The sequence below is a fragment of the Desmodus rotundus genome, chromosome 1, assembly GCF_022682495.2.
Source record: "Desmodus rotundus isolate HL8 chromosome 1, HLdesRot8A.1, whole genome shotgun sequence".
Taxonomy (NCBI): Eukaryota; Metazoa; Chordata; class Mammalia; order Chiroptera; family Phyllostomidae; genus Desmodus; species Desmodus rotundus.
The window spans coordinates 161,124,042-161,145,235 of record NC_071387.1 but is presented as its reverse complement, the minus strand read 5'-3'; the positions used below and the strand labels follow the sequence as shown (position 1 = coordinate 161,145,235).

The window sequence follows — 21,194 nt, the reverse complement described above, 5'->3', positions numbered from 1 at the left end:
GATTGATGGCATGTGCAAAAATGAGTATTTTCTTCATTCTCATGAAAACACTTCATGCATTTGTTGTAAAAAAAGAAAGCCTATACAAATCTAGTTGCTCTGTCCATAGATTCTTTCCCCATCCGAAAACTGCCAATCACTTAAAATGAGAATTATTCTGATAATTAAACAGCATAAGAAAGTTGCTCATAGATAAAAAAGCATGCTCTGGTAAGTTATGTATATGTAGTTTGTTTTTTAATTATATTTTATTGATTCTGCTATTACTGTTCTGATTTCTCACTCTTTGCCCCTCTCCGTCCAGCACCCCCCACTCCCTCAGGCAATCCCCACACCATTGTTCATGTCCATGGGTCATGTGTAGGTTCTTTGGCTGCTCCATTTCCCATACTGTACTTTACATCCCCATGGCTATTCTGTAACTACCTATTGGTACTTCTTAATCCCCTCACCTCTTCACTCATTCCCTTGTACCCGCCTCCCCTCTTGCAAGTATAAAACACTCTCTGTGTCCATGATTCTGTCTCTGTTCTTCTTGTTTGCTTAGTTTGTTTTTTGCCATTTTATTGTTCATAGGTTTGATCTTCTTTTTTTTCTTAAATAAATTCTTTAACATTTCATATGATAATAGTTTTGTGATGATGAACTCCTTTAGTTTTCTTGTCTGGGAAGCACTGTATCTACCCTTCAATTATAAACGATATCTTTGAAATGGGTAGAGCAATCTTGGCTGCAGGTCTCTGCTATTCATGACTTTGAATATTTCTTGCCAATCCCTTGTAGCCCACATTGCTTCATTTGAGAAATCAGCTGACGATCTTATGGGAACTCCCCTGTAGGTAACCAACTGCATTTTTCTTGCTGCTTTTAAGATCCTCTCTTTATTTTTAACCTTTGGCATTTTAATTATGATACATCTTGGAGTAGGCCTCTTTGTATCCATCTTATTTGGGATTCACTGTGCTTCCTGGACTTGCATGTCTATTTCCTTCACCAATTTAAGGATGTTTTCTTTCATTATTTTTTTTCAAATAGGTTTTCAAATAAGGTTTAGAAAAAGGACTATGGCGTCTATTCATCTTGATGCCAGGGACCTCAGTTTCTCCCTATATGCCACTGGTGCCTTTCAAGCTGCTACCCTGGTGCTGGACCTCAGAAGGAGTGAGTCTGAGTAGGTGAGTCTGTGTGTGGGTTCTTTAAGAGGAACTGCTTGGGGATCCAGTAGTTTCTTCCACTGACAGAATCCCTGCTGGTTTTTTGCAGCCAGAAGTTGTGGGGACTTATCTTCCTGGCCCTGGAACCCCAGGCTGGGGGTCTGGAGTGGGGCTAGGACTCCTTGCTCCCAAGTTATCCCCCTGGAATTTTTATCTTCCACATGTGGGTGAGGGATCAGCCCATTCCGTGTCTGCGCCCCACCCCTCAACAGTCTGGATGGATGTGGTTTCTTTAATTCCATAGTTGTAGCTTCTTTCAACTCAATTTCTGATGGTTCTGAGTGATGGTTGTTCTATATTTTAGTTGTCATTTTGATGTGGTTGTGCATAGTGATGAGCCATGTCTGCCTACGCTGCCACTTTTACTGGAAGTCATGTATGTAATTTAGATATATCTCCTAACCTCGAGTTGAATGACACTTCCTAGATCTGTGCTTCCTAACTCTTTTTCTGCCCTAACATACATGAGGATTACAACATACTCCTTTGGGCAGCAGTATCTCCTTATGGAGGTGTAGCTCATCCCCCAAGTAGATCATATGGGATAGCAGAATTGGAACAGTCCTATAGTTTCAAACACACAAACAAATCCTACTGGTTATTCTTAGTACACATTTTTCAAACACACATATTCCAACACATCTTGTCCCTCCATTAGCCACTGCCAACCACATCACATGATTCACTGACCATGATTGCAAAGTTCATCTTGAAAAAGCAGATTATTTGCAAATTTTCCCAGAGAAACTGTGAAGCCTCATAATTGCCTGACAACTGCTATCTCAGAAGAAATATAGCCTCAGGTAATTCATTGTGGTGTGTAAAATCTTGGGCCTATAGCCAAATTAGTGGTTCAGGCTAGACAAGATTTCCAGGCCTAACTCAAAGGCTGAACAATAAGGATGTCCCACCAAGCTTGGGTAGGTTGGAAGTGAGGGGCAGAGAGCAAGCAGAGGCGCCTGTGGTAGGCCTGCGGGGAAGAAACAGCCAAAGCCAGAGCACAATGCTGCTGTGTCCCTGAAATAAACATTCCTTAACGTTAAGTCACTTCCTTATAATCTCGTCCTTGTACTATTAAAGGGGCTCATGTATTTCTTCTATGTTTTTCCCAACTAATTAGGTAACAAAAAGGTTATCTCTTTACCAGTAGTAATAAAAGCAACAATCCCTGCTCTTTCTCTATGGGTCTAGGAAAATGATTCTCTAAAAATGTACTGTAAGGGACACAAAATTACTAGGAAAAGGGGTTTCAAACTATATAACTATAGATTCTGAAGCATCTTCTAAAGGGTGTGGCTGTCCCCCTACCCTTAGAATCTATAGCAGCACATCATTACCAGCAGTGATGAAGTGGGAGAGGACTGAGAAAATCTACCTATAATACCACCTCATACATCCATTTTCTGCAACCTTCCTTAAGTAAAACTAACGCTTCCCAGGCAGCGGCAGGGGATTGCAAGTGTGAACAATTAATTATACTCCATTGCCACAATGACTCCATAATACATCATCAGCAAACCTCTAATATTTTAACAATCACCTGTATGCACAGGATTCTCCAAACCTATTTCTTTAGCCCTATCATCTCTACCAAGCTCCAAACCTACTTCTCGAAATTACCATTTAAAGTATCTAACAAGATACTTCTCTCTCAAATTGGCCATGTCCAAAGTTAAATTTGCCTTCTCCATCTGTATACTGTACCTGTGCTCACCTTGAATGAAAGACAAACTGAGTCTTGGTTTCCTCATTTGTAAAGTGGGAAGTGTAATACTTGAGTATCACTGAAAGTACTAGCACAATAATAGTAACCACTATTGTTGTAATTCCAACTAATTCTCCCACATGCAGTAATATATCACCAAGTCCTATACTGGATTCCAATGCCAAAATCTCTCCCACATTTGCCCTTCTTTTCTATCCCCTTCCGGCTACAGAGGAACCATTAAGTCCAGAGGAGCAGTTGCTCTAGTTTCAGATACAGACACAGTGTATTTCCCATTTGCTCCCAACAAGAGAGGCATTAAAGCCAAAAATAAGAATCTCCAGAAGGTTTTGAGGGAAAGGCCTGTAAGAAAAGATATTGTTTGGTCTCAAATAATTCCAGGGGAGTGACCCCTGTCTATCCATGAGGTAAATAAATCATAGCATCGACCCTTACCCAGTGACATGAGATCAAATATATGATATTTTATTTGGATCCAATTTCTACTGAACAGTAAAAATTTAAAGACAACTATTGAATATACAAATATTTAAACTGTGTATACTTTTGAGTTAACATCTTCTTTTTCCTTTTTAGAATCCTTTAAGAAATTTAACTACTTTTGATAAAGTACATTGTGGCTATTTAACTGGTATAAACATTAATAACAATAAGAAGTAACAGATGAAGGCCCAGTGAGAGCAGAGGCCAACATCCTGGGCCCCCTTCAGAAGGCGGGGGGCAGCTCTTGTTCCAGCACTGTCCTCTCTAACAATCATAATGGCAGCTTGTGTCTCCAGTAAAAGATTAAACTTTGCCACTCACACAACATAAAAATCTAAGATGTCTAGCTAGATAAAAAAATTAAACCTCTGATATATTGGCTGCAAACATTTTTACCCACTTTGTTAGGACTTTAACTTGGTCAGGATTTTCTTTTTGGGGGGAGGGGGGGGCTGGTGAGGGTGAGTCATTTAGATATTTTTGATATTTAAATACAAAATAACTAATAGGAAAAGAAAAATTCTAAACCCGTATAGATAAGTGGGCAGAGACAATAACAAATATCAGAACTAATTTTAAAATATGGAAAATGTTAAACATAACTAGGAATTAAAGAAATATATATTAAAGTAACAATGAGATTTAAATTCTCACATAAAAACATAATCTGTAAGGCAACAGATATGCAAACATTGCTGATGGCAATAAATTGCATTATGGGGAACAATTAAAAATAATTAAGAAGTAAACTGGCTGTTAATAGTTAATTTCATGTTTAAAAATATCTCAGAATTTAAATATCCTATACTCATTCAATAAGCACTTAAGTGACTTCTTTCTGCCTAATTCTTGAACTTTAAAATCTGAGAAAATGTCATTACCACACCACCAACTGAAGTTATTTCAAATTTACTTTGCGAAGATAACAAAACCAATGAAACCTTAAATTTGTACCAATCACATGAACAAAACCTATTACATGCCTGCCAACAGGTGTCACCTAACAGTACTAGGATAGGTCAAGTACTGTACTAATAAGACATCTACAACACATGCGGTCACTTAAGAGTCTAATAACCATAAATTCTCAACGAATTTGTAAGTGAAGGTACTTTGCATTCTGGGACAAAGGTAAAGACCTTACTTCATTCACTTCTCTCTGTAATCTAGCTATCTAATTTGAGATTAAATTTCTTCCTCTGAATGAAATGGTAGAAAATAAGGAACTATGGGCAAGATATAAAAATAGAAGGTTTCTAAGACAGTATTGTTAATTTTCATACAAGTTTTCCAAGATACAGATAAATAAAAGATAAATACTGCCTATAATTCAGAGCTAATTCCTAATTTTCTTTCTATATATACATATATGTCCATGTCAGCATCTATTTAATGTGTATATAATACATCTATATGAAACAAATCCTTATTTTGTAAGAATCAGCTAATAAAAATGGCCTAATTTTTAAAATCTGAATTTATAGAACAGTTAAAGTGGATATGACTCTTTATATCATAAAGAAGGAGTTTTTAGTCTTGTAAATGGAATTTATCAAGTTTCCTTTACATTAGACTGCTGGTTATAATAACATGATTTAATATTTATAAAACTTTTCAGGAATATGTATTATAATGTGTGCCACTTGCAGGTCAAATGCAATTATGGCTCACAACACTCCTGTGAGGTAGAGTTAGAACTATGCGTATATATCATTTGGTGAATGTCTACACAATGAAAAGCCCAACCACCAATGATGGTTGTGTCTGTCAGCCTCACCAAAATATCCTGCATTTACTTTTCACACTTCGGTCTGTTTATGAACTATTAAAGAACCTGTCTTTTGCAAGCTATCTACTTTTTTAATTGAGGTATAATTGACGTACACTTGATTAGTTTCAGGCATATAACATAATGATTTGATATTTGTATGTATTGTGACATGATCACCACAATAAGTCTAGTTAACATCTGTCACCATATCTACTTACAGAATTTTTATTCTTGTGATGAGATCTTTTAAGATCTACTCTCTTAGCAACTTTAATATATGCAATATAGTATGATTAACTATAGTCACTATGCTGTATATTACATCCCCATAACTTACTTATTTTATAACTGGAAGTTTGTAACTTCACTCCTTCAACCATTTCACCCGCTCCTCACTCCACCAACTCTGGCAAACACCAATCTATTCTCTGTGCCAATGAGGCAAGCTATCTTTTTAATATTACAAAAAGATGTAGTGTTGAAACTGAAAAGCAAGAGAAAACAGCCATTTCATATAAGAAAACATAACATCCATCCTAAACTTGAGTGATGAAAACTGACTTTGCTAGCATTTTACCGTATTCTTATATTTATCAAAGAAAAAGAAAAAAGATTCATATAAAGCCTCCCTATTAATGGATTCCCATTTGTAACTTTAAAATTTTTTTGTTAATTTATATATCTGGCAAAAGTGGAAGGAAGAAAAGGTAGGATAACTTCAAAAACAGCTGTTCCTAATTTCTCTTGAAATAAACAACTCTAATACACCTTATCTTTCTTGTTTATCTCTGTATTTGTGGCACCTAAAATAGTAAGTGCCCAAAAGATTTTTTTAATCCTCACGTGAGGACATGCTTATTGATTTTTAGAGGGAGGGGGAGGAGGGAAATGGGGGGAGAAACATCCATGCAATCATTTGGTGGCCTCTCATATGAGCCCCAACCCAGGGACCAAACCCGCACCCTAGGCATGTACCCTGACCAGGAATCAAACCCACAACCTTTTGGTTTATGGGACAATGCTCCAACCAACTGAGCCACAGCAGCCAGGGCCCAAATATGTATTTTTAAATGAATAACTCTCTTGGATCAAGCATAAGGCATTTATAGAAGCTTTGGTTTCTTTCCATCAAGTCATTAAAAGTGATAAAATATCCCCTTTAGATACCTATTTTAGCATTAGCATCAGCATCCTCTCAGTATCCTTAATATTCAGCCTCTCAAAAAAATAAAGAACTATACTATTTAACATGAATGTTACCAAAATAATTCCTTCATATTGATTCTTAATTCCTATATATAAAGGGTGATTTAAAAAAAATAAGCTATACCATATGATCTCACATATAAGTGGAACCTAATCAACAAAACAAGCAAGCAAGGAAAATATAACCAGAGACATTACAATTAAGAACAAACTGACAGTAACCACGGGTGGGGGCGGGGAATTAATTGGGAAAGAAGGGAAAGGGTCGCCAAAGAACATGTATAAAGGACCCATGGACAAAGCCAAGGAGGGTAGGATTGAGGGTGGGGGGTAGGGTGCTGGGAAAATGAAGACAACTGTATTCGAACATTAATTCAAAAATGATAAAAAACTTAAAAAATAAGTTAGGCCATATAGTTGTGAGTGGTAACTTTTTACTGTTTTAATCATTTTTAACAAAACAAATCCTCAAGAGATATTACTTTCTCCTCTTTATTTCCTTGTAAAATCAAAGTTAGTGAAGAAACAATAAAAAGATGGTAGAGGACTGGAAGAGGGTTTTTTTAGAAAATATTTCTAGCTCTTGCCATTGAGCACTGGTGAGTAGCATGCATTCAAATCCTGCATCCAAAATTCACTCCCTATCTCTTGCCCTCAACTTCCAATGCCAGTGGCCAGAGCAGCCTCAGGTCTTTCAGATCGTGTTGGATCTAAAAAAATCATCTTATTCCTGCGCCACTGTATAATTCCATGGTTAACCAATGACACGTATCAGTGTCCAAATGTGACTCCTTGGTGATAAAATGCCAATAGTTAGCTGGATCACAGCTAGCTAACGAGTAGCAAGGAGACTTGGCAGCCTCTGAGAGGCTGCTCATGAGGCTGTAAGTAGTTATTAGTAGTGAAACTAGATCAGCCTGATCAAATTTTCAACAGAGCTTATAACCTGGTGCTAAGGAGGTGTGAAAAACAGAAATCTATTTCTAACATTGTCTTTTTAAAGTGCTCCATCATGAACAGTGTGAAGCTAGAAACCAGACTTACAGTATCAAAAATGTGTCTATGCAGCCATGAAATAATACTAATACCCAGCCTTTGTTTTAAACAAACTTCAAACATTTTTTTTGTGTAGTCTCAATATCAGTTTTAGAGAAATACATACCTGATATACATACAGGTCTAGGGCAGGGACAACTGCATCAGTGAAGACAGCGATAAGAATGAAAAGTTTTTAGCAATTAAATAAAAGTGGGTCATAAAAAAACACTACTTTGCTGATGTCTCACTGATGTCCTATTTCATAGATAAGTAATGCTAGGATTATGAATTTGGAATTAAATGATTTGGTGTGCTTAGAAAGAGAAACAATTGCCTTAAAAAGACAGGCAAGTTCATAATTAAAATGACTACAATCAATTTTGGGGAACTAAAAAGGGTTAAAATATAAAAATGAGAATGAATGAAAAAACGAACTGATCAACAGTTTATAGAAATTTGGTCATTCATAGAATTTAGTAAAATTTTCCATCCAATCTTCTAGCTAAGCTGTATGCACTAGAAATGCAGTACTGGCTATACTTGATAATGCTACTTAGTCTACTTGGATCCACTTTGAAGGCAATATTTTATATTCAGGCTCCCATTTGCCCATGAAACATATATATACACAGTTTAAGTCATGGTCTTTACTTTCTACTTGTTTGTATTATCCTTACCAGAGAGTAGGTTTTCCATTATACCTACCCAGAACCCTAGTAGCTTCCTAAAACTTGTTGACTAACCTTGAAGGTTCTCCCACAATCTATTTTAGTATCAGAATTAACACCAGCCCTGGTTGGGTGGACGAGCTGGTTGGACCTATACACCAAAGGGTTGTAGGTTCAATTCCTGTCATGGCACATACCTAGCTTGAGGGTTCAATCCCTGGTTGCTGCATGTATGGGAGGCAACCGATCAATGTTTCTCACACATCAGTGTTTCTCACACATCAGTGTTCTCTCTCACACATCAATGTTTCTCTTTCTCTCCTTCTCTTTCTTGCCCTCCTTTATTCTCTAAAATCAATGGATATATCCTCAGGTAAGGATTAAAAAAATTAATTTCGGTCACAATATCTCCACTTATGCCATAGCAAAAGTGAAGGACCAAGTGGTACTGAACTTTCCCTCTGACTACAAGCAACTAGAAAATTGAATGTAATACATGAAACAACAATTTTATATACCGGGCAATAGGCAGAGCAGGTCTATAAAACCTGAGAAAGGAGGAATAAACTAAACTGAGTCTATCATCACTCTAGCTTTCTGCACATTTTGGAAAACAATGCACGGGGAGGGAGAAACCTAAATATAGCACATTGGTCTTCTGAGTTGAGGATATCAAGAGACGAAATTTGGGGGAGGTTAAGGCAACTGGAATTTGTGAGTAGAGTATCAGATAGGAGGAAGCTACTCAGAAAGAGAGAAAAAACAGCCTCCAATGACCTTTGCAGATGTGTAGGGTGAAACTCCATTGGACAACACAAAGAACCACTGTTCACACCTGGCTGGGAAAGACCTGAATGAACACCAAGAACACTCAGTGGAGACCTTGTGGGTCATACTTCAGAGGTAGGACTGAACTAGCCCTAGAGTGAAAGCAGACTTGCCCTACTAACGGTGGGTGATTTTAGCGACCCAAACCAAGCATTTAACAATAAACAAGCATAGCCAGATTAATTGGGATTGACAGCAGCTTTAAGTAAAGATAAGTACCAAAAATGAAGCAAAACTGGGTATGAAAGTAACTTTCAGTAGAAATATTTTTTCCACTTTTCACAAGTGGGTTGACTTCAGCACATATAGGGCACAGTGTAGATTTATAGTTTTGAGTATGCAAAAGAGTTTATTCTTGTATTTTACTTGTTAATTAGTGTATTTTTTCATATGAACAACTGTAAGCCTACTTTTGCCTCACCCTGTACAGTCTTGTATTGTTATTAATAAAAGTAAATGAAAAACTTGAAAAATAAATTTCAGAATGGTAAATTACTTGGCCAAATTGCTAAAGTTGTATGAATTGTTACCTCTACAGAAAGAGAAATATGAAATACTAAGCAAAGCCAATATAAAGAAAAACATTTTGTTTCTACATTTTCATACTAAGCATTTTGATGTGGCGACATGTGGAGAGGGTGCAGTTTTCTAGCTGGTTATCTCTCTAAATTTTAGAATGAGAAAAACAGAGGGAAAAGGGGTTCACTTAAAAATTCAACTGATGCCAAAATGTCCCAGAACAGCTCCTTTACCATTCAAAGGACACTTGAGCTAAACTTAGAGCCAATCTAAAATAACTTTCCTCACCTGAGAGAATACTACTACAAATGGTAATGAGTTATTTTTTCAAAATTGAGAAAACGATAACCTCTTTGTGCTAGGAACACAGTGGGTATCAAGATTTAACTAAGATATAATTACCATTGATGGACATTTCCTAAGAGTTAAATGCAAATCAAGAGATACAATGCATCATTTTTTCAATAGCCTACAGATCCAGACTAAAGCTAGAAGTAATACAGAAGTTATTTTAAAAAAACAACTTTTTTCAAATAAACTTTTTATCAGTTTTACAATAGAATTAATATATCTTCATGGATCCAAATATGAATAGCAAAAGCACAATGACTCTAACTAAATATTCTTAAGTAACTTAAAAATGATTACGCTGTGAGGCTTTATCCAGCCTAATTATCCTCTTTAAAAATAAGGAAGAAAACTAAGCATGATGGTAAAGCTTAATTTTTACTTTTAGAATTAACTATGTTAAATTTATGTTGCAGCTCATGAGCAATTAATTTCACATCGTATCACTCAATTTCAATTATCTTTAACCAGTTTTTCACTTAAATGTTCTTTCCTCAACTTAATCGCATAACAGAACTTCTACCAGAAAATAGGCAAGTAAAGCATAGAGTTTAATAAACTCAGTCAAAAGATATTAAATATTTCTATAGGAGATTCTTGGCATGTCCATTTGAAATGAAAGTCTTGTTAACCTTTACATTATATTTATTCAAGATTCCCAACGTCTGTACATACAAAAATTTAAAGGCAGAAAAGAAAATCATTTTTGCAAATTATTTGCCAAGGCATAATTTTTTTAAAGATTTCATTTAACTATTTTTAGAAAAAGGGGAATGGAGGGAGAGAAACATCGATCAGTTGCCTCAGCCAGGCACGTGCCCTGACCGGGAATCACTTTGCCTCATGATGCCAAACCAACCAAGCCACACTGGGAAGGGCCCACAGGAATAATTTTAGCTAAATAAAAAGTAATCTTAAATACTAATTTTGAAACTTTAAAAAATATATATGCCTTTGATAGTACAACCCTTCCTCTGGAATTTATATACTAAAGAAAAATGTTAAACAAAGAGATCTATATAAGGATTTTCATGACAGAGTTTTACTGATGACAAATAAGTAGGAATAACTCATATGTTCAAGACTATGTAACTCATTAAATTATAGTATACCATTTGCATATGTGTGTAAATAAAATAATGGAAGTATATAGAATAAAATGTTAAAAAAATACTTATAACAAACACTGACTACACCAAATGCTGATGAAAACGTGGAGCAACAGGAACTCACTCTACTGCTGGTGGGGATGCAAAATGGCACAGTCGCTGTGGAAGGCAGTTTGGCAGTATTCTCACAAAGCTGAACATACTCCACCGTGCAGTCCAGAAATCATGTTTCTTTTCCTTAATTTCTTTTTTTTTCTTTTTTTTTTGTTGTTGTTCAAGGACAGTTTTTTTCCATTTTCCCCTACCACTCCCCCCGCCACCCCATCCATGTCTCTTGGTATTTACTCAAAAGAACTAAAAACTTATGTCCACACAAAACTCTACCTGTGGGTGTTTACAACAGCTTCATCCATAATTGCCAAAACTTAAAGGCACCAAGATATCCCTAAAAAGGTGAATGGATAAACAAACTGGTATATCCAGACAACAGAATAGTGTTCAGCGTGAAAAAGAAGAGCTATCAACCCATGAAAAGACATGAAAGGTCCTTAAATGAATATTACTAAGTGAAAGATGCCAATCTGAAGAAAGCTGTATGATTCTAACTACATGACATTTGGAAACAGCAGAACCGTGGAGACAGTAAAGGATCAGTGGTTGACAGGGGTAGGGGTAGTTTGAGAAGGATGAATAGGTGGGGCCCAGAGGAGTTTTAGGGCAGTAAAAATGCTCTGTATACTACTACACTGGTAAACACATGACATTACACATTTATCTAAACCTATAGAATGCACAACTGAAGAGGGAACACAATGGTAAACAATGGACTTGGAGTGATAATGATGTCAATGCAGGTTCATCAGTTGTAATAAATATACCACTGTCATGTGGGGTGTGGACAGTGGGGGAGCCTAGGCACGTGTAGGGGTATGGGGAACATGGGAACTACCTGTTACTTCTGCTTAATTTTGCTATGAACCTAAAACTGCTCTTAAAACATATTTTTTAAAAGGTGATAGGAATGCATAATGGCACTTCTTACTTCCTACTCTACATTGTTCTGTGTTTTGCAAATTTTCTATAATCAGGAAAAAAGTATTTTAAAATTTAGTCACAAATTTGTATCTTCACCAAACTTATGGTAAACTATAACCTACATGTAACATTTTCAGGTATAGATCAACAATAGTTTACTCCAATAATGAATTACTGCAATCTACTACACCAAAGAAAATACCTTCTTTCAAATGATGTAAATTATATATCCCAAGAAAATAAGAGAAGTGGAAAATACTTAAAAGCAGTCTGTTTTTCCTCTGATGAAGGATGGAAAATAACTTACTAGTATTCAGGACTTCTTATTGGCATTACCATTCTCATTTTTCTTAATTCTCCCAGTTTATTTTCTTTTCTAGTCTTTGCACATGCCATTTCTTCATTTAGATTTATTCTGCTTTACATCTGCTTTCCTTTCCCATTAATATTATATTCTCTACTACTTCTTGCACCTTTTTTAACCCTTGTTCCACTTCCTTGCACCCTTGTTCCACTTCCTTAACCACAGCCAAATTCCTATGCTTACCCAGCTATAATACTTTTGGTGATGTCTTTAGTTGGGCCTACCTCATGACTGTCATATTTAAAGTACCCACAGAAATATGCAATATTAAGTGAGGCTAGTGCTTATAGTCCATTTTCCACTTTCCCTAGAGCCATTCTGGAAGAGTTTTTCCCCGTAACAAATTCCAGCAATGTTTCTGACCTGTGCTCCTTAGGGCATAGGCAGGACAGGAAAGAAATGCTTTAGAAGAAACCCCTATAGACAAAAGGATCCAGAACTCTGCATCTATTTTGTATAAAGTACTGAGAATCAATGAAACATCATTAACTTAGGACCCCCTGATGCAAAATTTGTGGCAATATGGTCACAGAATGCATCTAGATACCAAGAAAGAGTTAAACAAATTAGCAGTATAAACATAATTCTAAATCATATCAAAAACAAAAACTATTTTTTAACATCCTGAGAAACTCTACAAATATACATTTATGCTCATTACCATCAACAGTTAGTAAGCTCCTGTTATTTTCTAGGTCATAGTCAAAAATAAAATGAAGATACAAATTTTGCCCTCGAGTAATTTTCAGACTTGTTAATGGGACAAAATGGATAGTTAAAAATAAGATCAGATCAGTAATAAAAAAGTAGCATATGATGGTAGTACAGGCAATAAAAACATCAAATATTCAGAATAAGAAGTGGCCACTATAAGAGACTCTTGTGCCAAGGGGCTTCAACTGACAAAGGGAATGGCACTTAAGCTAGGTATTAAGGGAAATGTATAAGCAGGAACAAAGGGAAGTTTTAAGGAAAGAATAATAGTGTGAAACATCTACAGGCAAAACCTCAAAGATATTGCTGGTTTAACTCCAGACCACCGCAAGAAAGTGAGTCACATGAATTTTTGGTTTCCCAGGACATATAAAATGTATGTGTATATTATATTATAGTCTATTAAGTGAGCAATAGTATTATGCCACATTTTTTATTATGCCATTTTTATTATGCCAATAAAAATGTACATAATTTAATTTTAAAATAATGTATTGCTAAAAAATACTAACCATCACTTGAACTTTTAGCAAGTCATTTTTTTTTCTGGTTCAGGGTCTTGCCTCGATGTTGACAGCTGCTGACTGATCAGGGTGGTGATTACTAAAGGCTGGAGTGGCTACTGTAGGAGTTTCTTAAAATACGGCAACAAAGAAGTTTGCCACATTGACTGACTCTTCATGACTGATTTCTCTGTAGCACGCAATGCTGTTTGATACCTTTTTACCCACAGTAGACCTCCCTTCAAAATTGGAGTTAATCCTCTCAAACCCTGTCGTTGCTTTATCAAGTAAGTTTATGTAATATTCCATACCCTTTGTGGTCATTTCAACAGTCTTCACAGTATCTTCACCAGAAGTAGATTCCGTCTCAGGAAACTACTTTCTTTGCTCATCCATAGGAAGTCACTCCTCATCCATTAACGCTTCATCATGAAATTGCAGCAGTTCAGTCACACCTGTAGGCTCTATCTCTAAATCTGGTTCTCTAGCTATTTCCATCACATCTGCAGTTGCTTCCTCCACTGAAGTCCTGAACCTCTCAGAGTCATCCATGAGGGCTGGAATCAACTTCTTCCAAACTCCTGTTAATACTGGTATTTTGACCTCTTCCCACGGATCACAAATGTTCTTAATGACATCTAGAATGTGAGTACTTTCCAGGAGGTGTTCAATTTACTTTGCCCAGGTCCATCACAGGAATCACAATCTATGGCAGCTACAGCTTTATAAAATTACTCCTTGATCCATGGGCTGCAGAATGAATGTTGTGTTAGCAGGCACAAAAGCAACAGTAACCTCATTGTGCATTTTCATTAGAGTTTTTGAGTGACCAGGTGCGTTGACAACGAGCAGTTATATTTTGAAAGGAATCTTTTTTTCTGGGCAGTAGGTCTCAACAGTGGGCTTAAAATATTAAGTAGACCTTATTGTAAACAGATGTGCTGTCATCCAACCTTTGCTGTTCTATTTACATAGCACAGGCAGTGTCAATTTAGCATAATTCTTAAGGGCTCTAGGATTTGCAGAATGGAAATGAACACTGGCTTCAACTTAAACCAGCTGCATTAGCTCCTAACAAGAGAGTCAGCCTGTCCTTTAAATCTTTGAAGCCAGGCGTTGACTTCTCTCTAGCTACGAGGATCCTATGTGGCCTCTTCTTCCAAAAGAAGGCTGTTTCATCTACATTGAAAATCTGTTGTTTAGTAGCCACCTTCTGTAATTACTTTAGCTAGATCTTCTGGATAACTTGTTGCAACTTCTACATCAGCACTTGCCTCTCTACCTTGCACTTTTATATTATGGAAACAGCTTCTTTCCCTCATGAACCAATCTCTGCTAGCTTCAAACTTTTCTCCTGCAGCTTCCTCACCTCTCTCAGCCTTCACAGAATGGAAGAAAGTTAGGGCCTTGCTCTGAATTAGGGTTTGGTTGAAGGGAATGTTGTGGCTGGTGATCTTCTACCCATATCACTACGACTTGTTCACTTTTCATGTTTCATGTCTTCATTGCAGTAGCACTTTTAACTTTCTTCAAGAACTTTTCTTTTGCATTCACTACTTTGCTATTTGGCACAAGAGGCCTAGCTTTTGGCCTATCTTGGCTTTTGGTGTGCCTTCTTCACTACACTTAATTGTTCCTAGTGTTTGATTTTAAATGAAAGATGTGTGAGTCTTTCTTCTCATGTGAACAATTAGAAGCCATTGTAGGGTTATTAATTGGCCTAATTTCAATATTGTCCTGTCTCAGGGAATAGGAAGGCCAAGGAGAGAGAGAAAGATGGGAATGGACAGTTGGTGAAGTAGTCAGAACATAGACAACATTTATCAGTTAAGTTCACTGTCATATGTTGGTGGAGCGCATGGGTGCCCCAAAACAATTACAATAACACCACCAACAATCACCACTGATCACAGATTGCCATCACAAATATAATAATGAAAAAGTCTGAAATATTGTGAGAATTGCCAAAATGTGACACAGAGACATGAGGTGAGCAGATACTGTTGGAAAATGGTGTCGACAGCCTTGTGCAATACAGGGTTGCCACAGACCTTCAATTTGTAATAAACACAGTGTCTGCAAAGTGCAATAAAGTGAAGCACAATAAACAAGGTATGCCTGTGTACTGAATGGCACTGGTGGCTAAAACAAAATGCTCTGTGGACCTGAAAGCAATAGACCCACAAAAAAGTAACGGTTCCATAAAACATTCTCTATATCAATATGCAGCAGAAAGATTTTACTCTATTATTTAACTATAATATACAAGGGAGGGACCCCAAAACAACAGAATTTATTTATAAAAAACTGTGTGTTTATTCTTACATGTTTAACCTTCAGTCCCCTTCAAAGTACTCTCCCCATTTGATGCAATATACACCTATCAAGACATTTTCTTCACTGCTCAAAACAGTTTTTAAACTTGTCAATTTTAATGCTTCTGCTGTTTTTTGTTTCACCTCTTCCACACTGGCAGAACATTTCCCTTTGAGGACTTTTTTCATTGGGGAAACAAAAGAAGAGTCACTCCAGGCGAGATTGGGTGAATAGGGAAGGTGGGGCATGGAAGTCATGACATTTTTGGTCAAAAACTCAGGTGTGAACAGGTGCCTTGTAAATCACCCATCATGAAATGGGTAAACCCATTGAAAGAGTCTTCAGAAAACTTCACAAAAGCCTAATGCAGCCTCTCATAACAACACCAGCTGGTACACTGATACAGATGGGTTCCTAGAACACTCACCTAGCAGGGGAAGCCTTTATTACAAGAGGCTCACCCTCCAGAAGATAATTCTGGTTTCTTTTAGTGCACCCTCATAGTAATAATAGCAACTTATATGTATAGCTTATAAAATGTTCTCACAGGTAAAAGTACATTATTAACCATTTAGTAGTGGCTTCGAATGATTTTATTTTATTAAAAATGTCTTCACATAGTTCTCTTTTTTAAATTTTGTTTATGACGTTCAGTTGTTCCTGCTTTTTCTCCTCCTCCCCAGCTTCTCCTCCTCCCCAGCTTCCCAGCCTCCCCAACTTCCCCTGTCCCATTCTCTCTCCTCCCCAAGCCAATCCCCATGTTGTTGTCCACGTCCATGGGTTGTGCATAATGTTCTTTGATTAGTCAGTTCACCACCTCTCATCCTGTACCCCTACCTCCTCTTTGGCAGCTACTGTTTCACGTAGTTCTATTTTAATTCTTTTTTACACTTATATTAGAATAAGCCTTATTATGTGCATTTGTAATTGAAGAAATGTTCACCTAGATAATATTCCCTATGGTATTCCTAATTATAATTTAGGTTACAATGAAAAACTTTGCAATGCAGAAGTTTATTTTGAACCCCAAAACATAAGAAAGAACTACAATATTTTTAAATATCATAAAGTAGAATCAATAGTTTTAGAATTTAAAGTTATTCTTATACTTCAGTTTAAAATAAAAGTAATAATGTATTTGTATTTAAAATAATTTTTAAAAATTGTATGGTGACAGATGGATAGTGGACTTTTTGTGGTGATCATATTGTAAGGAGTATAAATGTGAACTCTCACTATGTTATACACCTGAAACCAATATAATATTATATGTCAACTATATTTAACTTAAAAGAATTTTATGTCCCAGAATAAAAAAATAATAAATAAAAATGACCAACAGATAAAAGAGGAAAACAAAGGGAGAAAAAAAGGATTAAACACAACATGAACCTGTGCTAAATTAATCTCCACATAACCAGTTTCCAATCAATTGCATAAAGATGTATTTAGTAACCATGGGTGTCTAAATCAATAAAAAGAGAGTGAACTAAAAGATGTTGACTTCTTTATGTCCAGATGAAAATAATAAAACTTCTTTATTTTATTTATTTTTTAATTAATTTATTTTTTTATTGTTATTTAGTTACAATTGTCTGCATTTTCTCCCCATCCCTCTACCCCACCCCAGCCAGTCCCACCCCCCTCCCCCACCTCCACCCTCCCCCTTGATTTGCCCTTGTGTCCTTTATAGTAGCTCCTGTAGACCCCTCTCCCCACTATCTCCTCCCCACTCCCCTCTGGCTACTGTTACATTGTTCTTAATTTCAATGTCTTTGGTTATATTATGCTGGAGAGCATTATGCTAAGTGAAATAAGCCAGGTGGTGAGGGACAAATACCATATGATCTCACCTTTAACTGGAACATAATCAACAAAAGAAAAAGGTAACTTCTTTATTTTAGATAAGCAATCACAGCATAACCATCAAATCCAAAAATAAAACTAAGGAGATAACTAATGTATTATCTAGATTTCTGAATTCATATCCCAAAATAATATGTACTCTCTAAAACTGCAATGAATCTGATAATTGATAACATTAACTTAGTAAAAATAAATGTAAAATCTTTTGCTTGAATCAAAACCCTCGGACAGGATAGACAAATATTACTTTATAAGAGCCCCTTTGAAAAGATAGGTTTTGGTTGGCTGAAAATTTAATGTAAATTAACAGTGTATTTGACTGCTCAGTCAAAAGAGCTACTCTTATCTTTCAATGAAATAATATAGTATAGAACTTGAAAAGGAGAGGGGATAATCCTACAAAGATGGAGGGGGGAGACAAGTCATGAGCAATGGTTGGGAGTATCAGTGATGCATATCCTGCAGAAAGAAAAGCCTTACCTGGTTGTCAGCTATTTGAGGGATTGGTCTTATTTCACATGAAGAAAGAGGGTGGAACTGAAACCAATGAGTTAAAGTGATAGGAAGGTAAGTTGTAACTCTATATACCAAAGACCTTTTTTGTAACCATTACACCTATCCAACAATGTTATGAACCATTTGGGAGTTGGGAAATATGGGAGTCCAATCTCTGGAAAAGTAAAGGTACAGCAGACTGAACTTGGAGATACTATAAGGACTTTATTCATTGAATAGCAGTTTGGACCATGTGACCTTTAAAATACCTCCTGAGTATAACATTAAATAACCCTAGTATTACTAAAATATGGTCCAGAGCATCTGGATGACTTCCAGATCAACAGAACTACTTGGTAGAAGAGTTGAGATTAAGATGTATGACTCTGAAAACTTAGACCACTAAGCTTCCAATATCTTAGCTTAGTCCGCTGATTCAATATCTTCCTGGAATAAATTATATCACCCAGGATACATCACCCTGTGACCAAGTAAAGGACAGAGAAATGGCAAGCTTGATTGCCAAGTTTGAACCTAAGGCAACTGCTAGCACAACCACCATCCCCAGCATCATGCTCCTCTACTCACACGCTGAGAAAATAAACTCCAGAATATATGTGTGGTTCCTGTTGATCACTGCAGACCAATGTTCCAAAACTTCCAAACCAAAAATGTGAGATAAAAGCATGCTAACTATAACTATGGAAAAAGTCTGCCCCTACCAATCCAATATTATTTAACTGACTCCATAGAAGTTGTAGAGTAATGGGTAAAAGCAGAGAAGCAGAGTTCCAATTAATAAATGGAAAGAGGTACTGTATATTACTATAAAACTCTAGCTAAAAGAATATGCAATTTCTAAACATATTTACTCCTTCCAAATTCCCCCAGATGTTAGCTTTTCTAAGAGCAGAGAACTGCTATATCCTATATTAGTTTAATCCTTTTAACCTAATCTACTCTATAATTAGAAACCGTACTTTCTACTCAAAAGCTGTTGAAGGGGATAAATTACACTAATACTGTATTGACAACTACAAAGCCAGCTAAATAGGAAACGTGTTATAATACGTTCACGGTACTAAATCAGATTACTATGCCATTTCAGTGTTTTCTTGGCGTATCAAAATATAATTTATAGACCTTAAGTAAAATATTTAGTAGAGGTTTGCCTTCCTTAATTGATTTCCCTAAATATTTGCAAAATTAAAAGTGTTTGAAAGCAGAATGGTTGCAGATCAAAACACTGTCACATGCACAATCTATTCCTCTCTTTTAACAGTCCTCTTTTGATTATCCGCAATAGTGTCTAGCAGAAATACTACAGGCGCTCCGAAACAGCAGACTAGCCACATTCACAGAGCTTTAGTAAGTTTCTATTCTCTTCCCCCAAACTCACCCACACACACGCACTTTTAACCTCTTCCACATCAGAGACAGTTACTCGCCTCCAAGATCTCTCAACTGAATATTTAAGGAACCAGATTTTTGCTGAACTTATTGTTCCCTGGCTAAAACACAACATCCTCTTATTTCCCTTGAAGTTGGAAGACTTATACGAGGGGGTAGATTCTTCTGAATGTTTGTGTCCCACCTCTCCCCTCAAAATTCATATGTTGAAACTCTAATTCCAAAGTTATGGTATTTGAAGGCAGGGACTTTAAGAGGTTAGTAGGTCATGAGGGTGGAGTCTTCATAAATAAGACAAGTGTCCTGACAAGAAAAGACCAGAGAGGGAGCCAGCTTTCTTTCTTCCATGAAAGGATATAACGGGAAGTTGGCCGTCTAATGCCTAAAGAGGGTCCTCACCAGAGCCACACCATGCTGGCACTCTGATCTGAGACTTCCGGCCTCCGAACCTGTGAGAAATCAATGTCTGTTCTTTACAAACCACTCAGTCTCTGGTCCTTTTTAGAGCAGCTTGAGCTGACTAAGACAGCAGAATAAAGAGATGGAATATAGATCCCTGACAACTTCGCAGAATTGCCATTTCAGCCTGGGATTCTCAACCTTCAAATTTCTTACATTTAAGAGAAAGCAAATTTTAATCTTATTACTATTTAGGGTTTTAATTATGTGCAATCTAATCAATTCCTAAGTAGTTTAGGTGCTGATAATTCAGGCTTCCCATATATGACTTCAGTCCCATATACTCTCCAGTCTTCCCATATATGACTTCCATGCAACTCTTCCCAAACACCTTTGACATCTTTTTTTTGACATCTGCTCTTGCTGCAATGTCAAAAGTGGTCACTGTGCAATACTTCCCTTAGTTTACTTCTTTAGGGTATTTGATTCTGGTGATAACTCTCTCAGACTTAAAGCATCAAATAAACGTCTTCTCATTCTCCTCCATATCTTAAATCACTGCTTTGTTTTTCCTACAAGCTTTTCTTCTGCCACCTATCCCTAAAATTTTGGCATTCCCTAAGATTACTTCAGAGTCCTCTTTTCATTCTACATGTTCCTCCGACCTACTATGCCAGTCAAGAGAAAACAGTCTGATATCACAAGAATATTGGAATTAGCAGACCAGGAATTCAAAAAAATCTATGATCGCTACACGGAGGGCTTTAGTGGAAAAAACAGACAACACGCAGAATTAGATGGCTAATGTGAGCTAGAAACTTCTCCCTTACTTTGACAAAATGAGGTTCAGTTGGCATATTTTTTATTTAATATTGCTTTTTCCTTATAACAGATTTTACTTTACACTGTTTTTATTTATGCTAAATGGTATAAACTAATTTTAGTATAATGGTGTAATGTTTATCACTGAAAGACTCCCAAAAGATTATGTAATTTAAAGGAAAATTTAATACAGAACTTTAAATGCATAAAAGTAACATTTCAAAAACTGATCCATGTATTCTATGGACACTTAAATATTTCCTAATAATATTACAATAACAAGGAAGTGTCAATAAAAGGAAACCTTATACAGGCAGACCCTGACTTGCAAATGTTGATCCTGTAAATCTGCTGCATCTG

At 36.4% G+C, this 21,194-nt stretch overlaps 1 protein-coding gene across 10 annotated transcripts in view; it reads right to left on the bottom strand.

Annotated features, from left to right (window-relative positions):
• SSBP2 (single stranded DNA binding protein 2) overlaps nucleotides 1–21,194 on the bottom strand; it is a 249,913-nt gene that overhangs the window by 176,884 nt on the left and 51,835 nt on the right. The gene's annotated exons all lie outside the window — the stretch shown is intronic.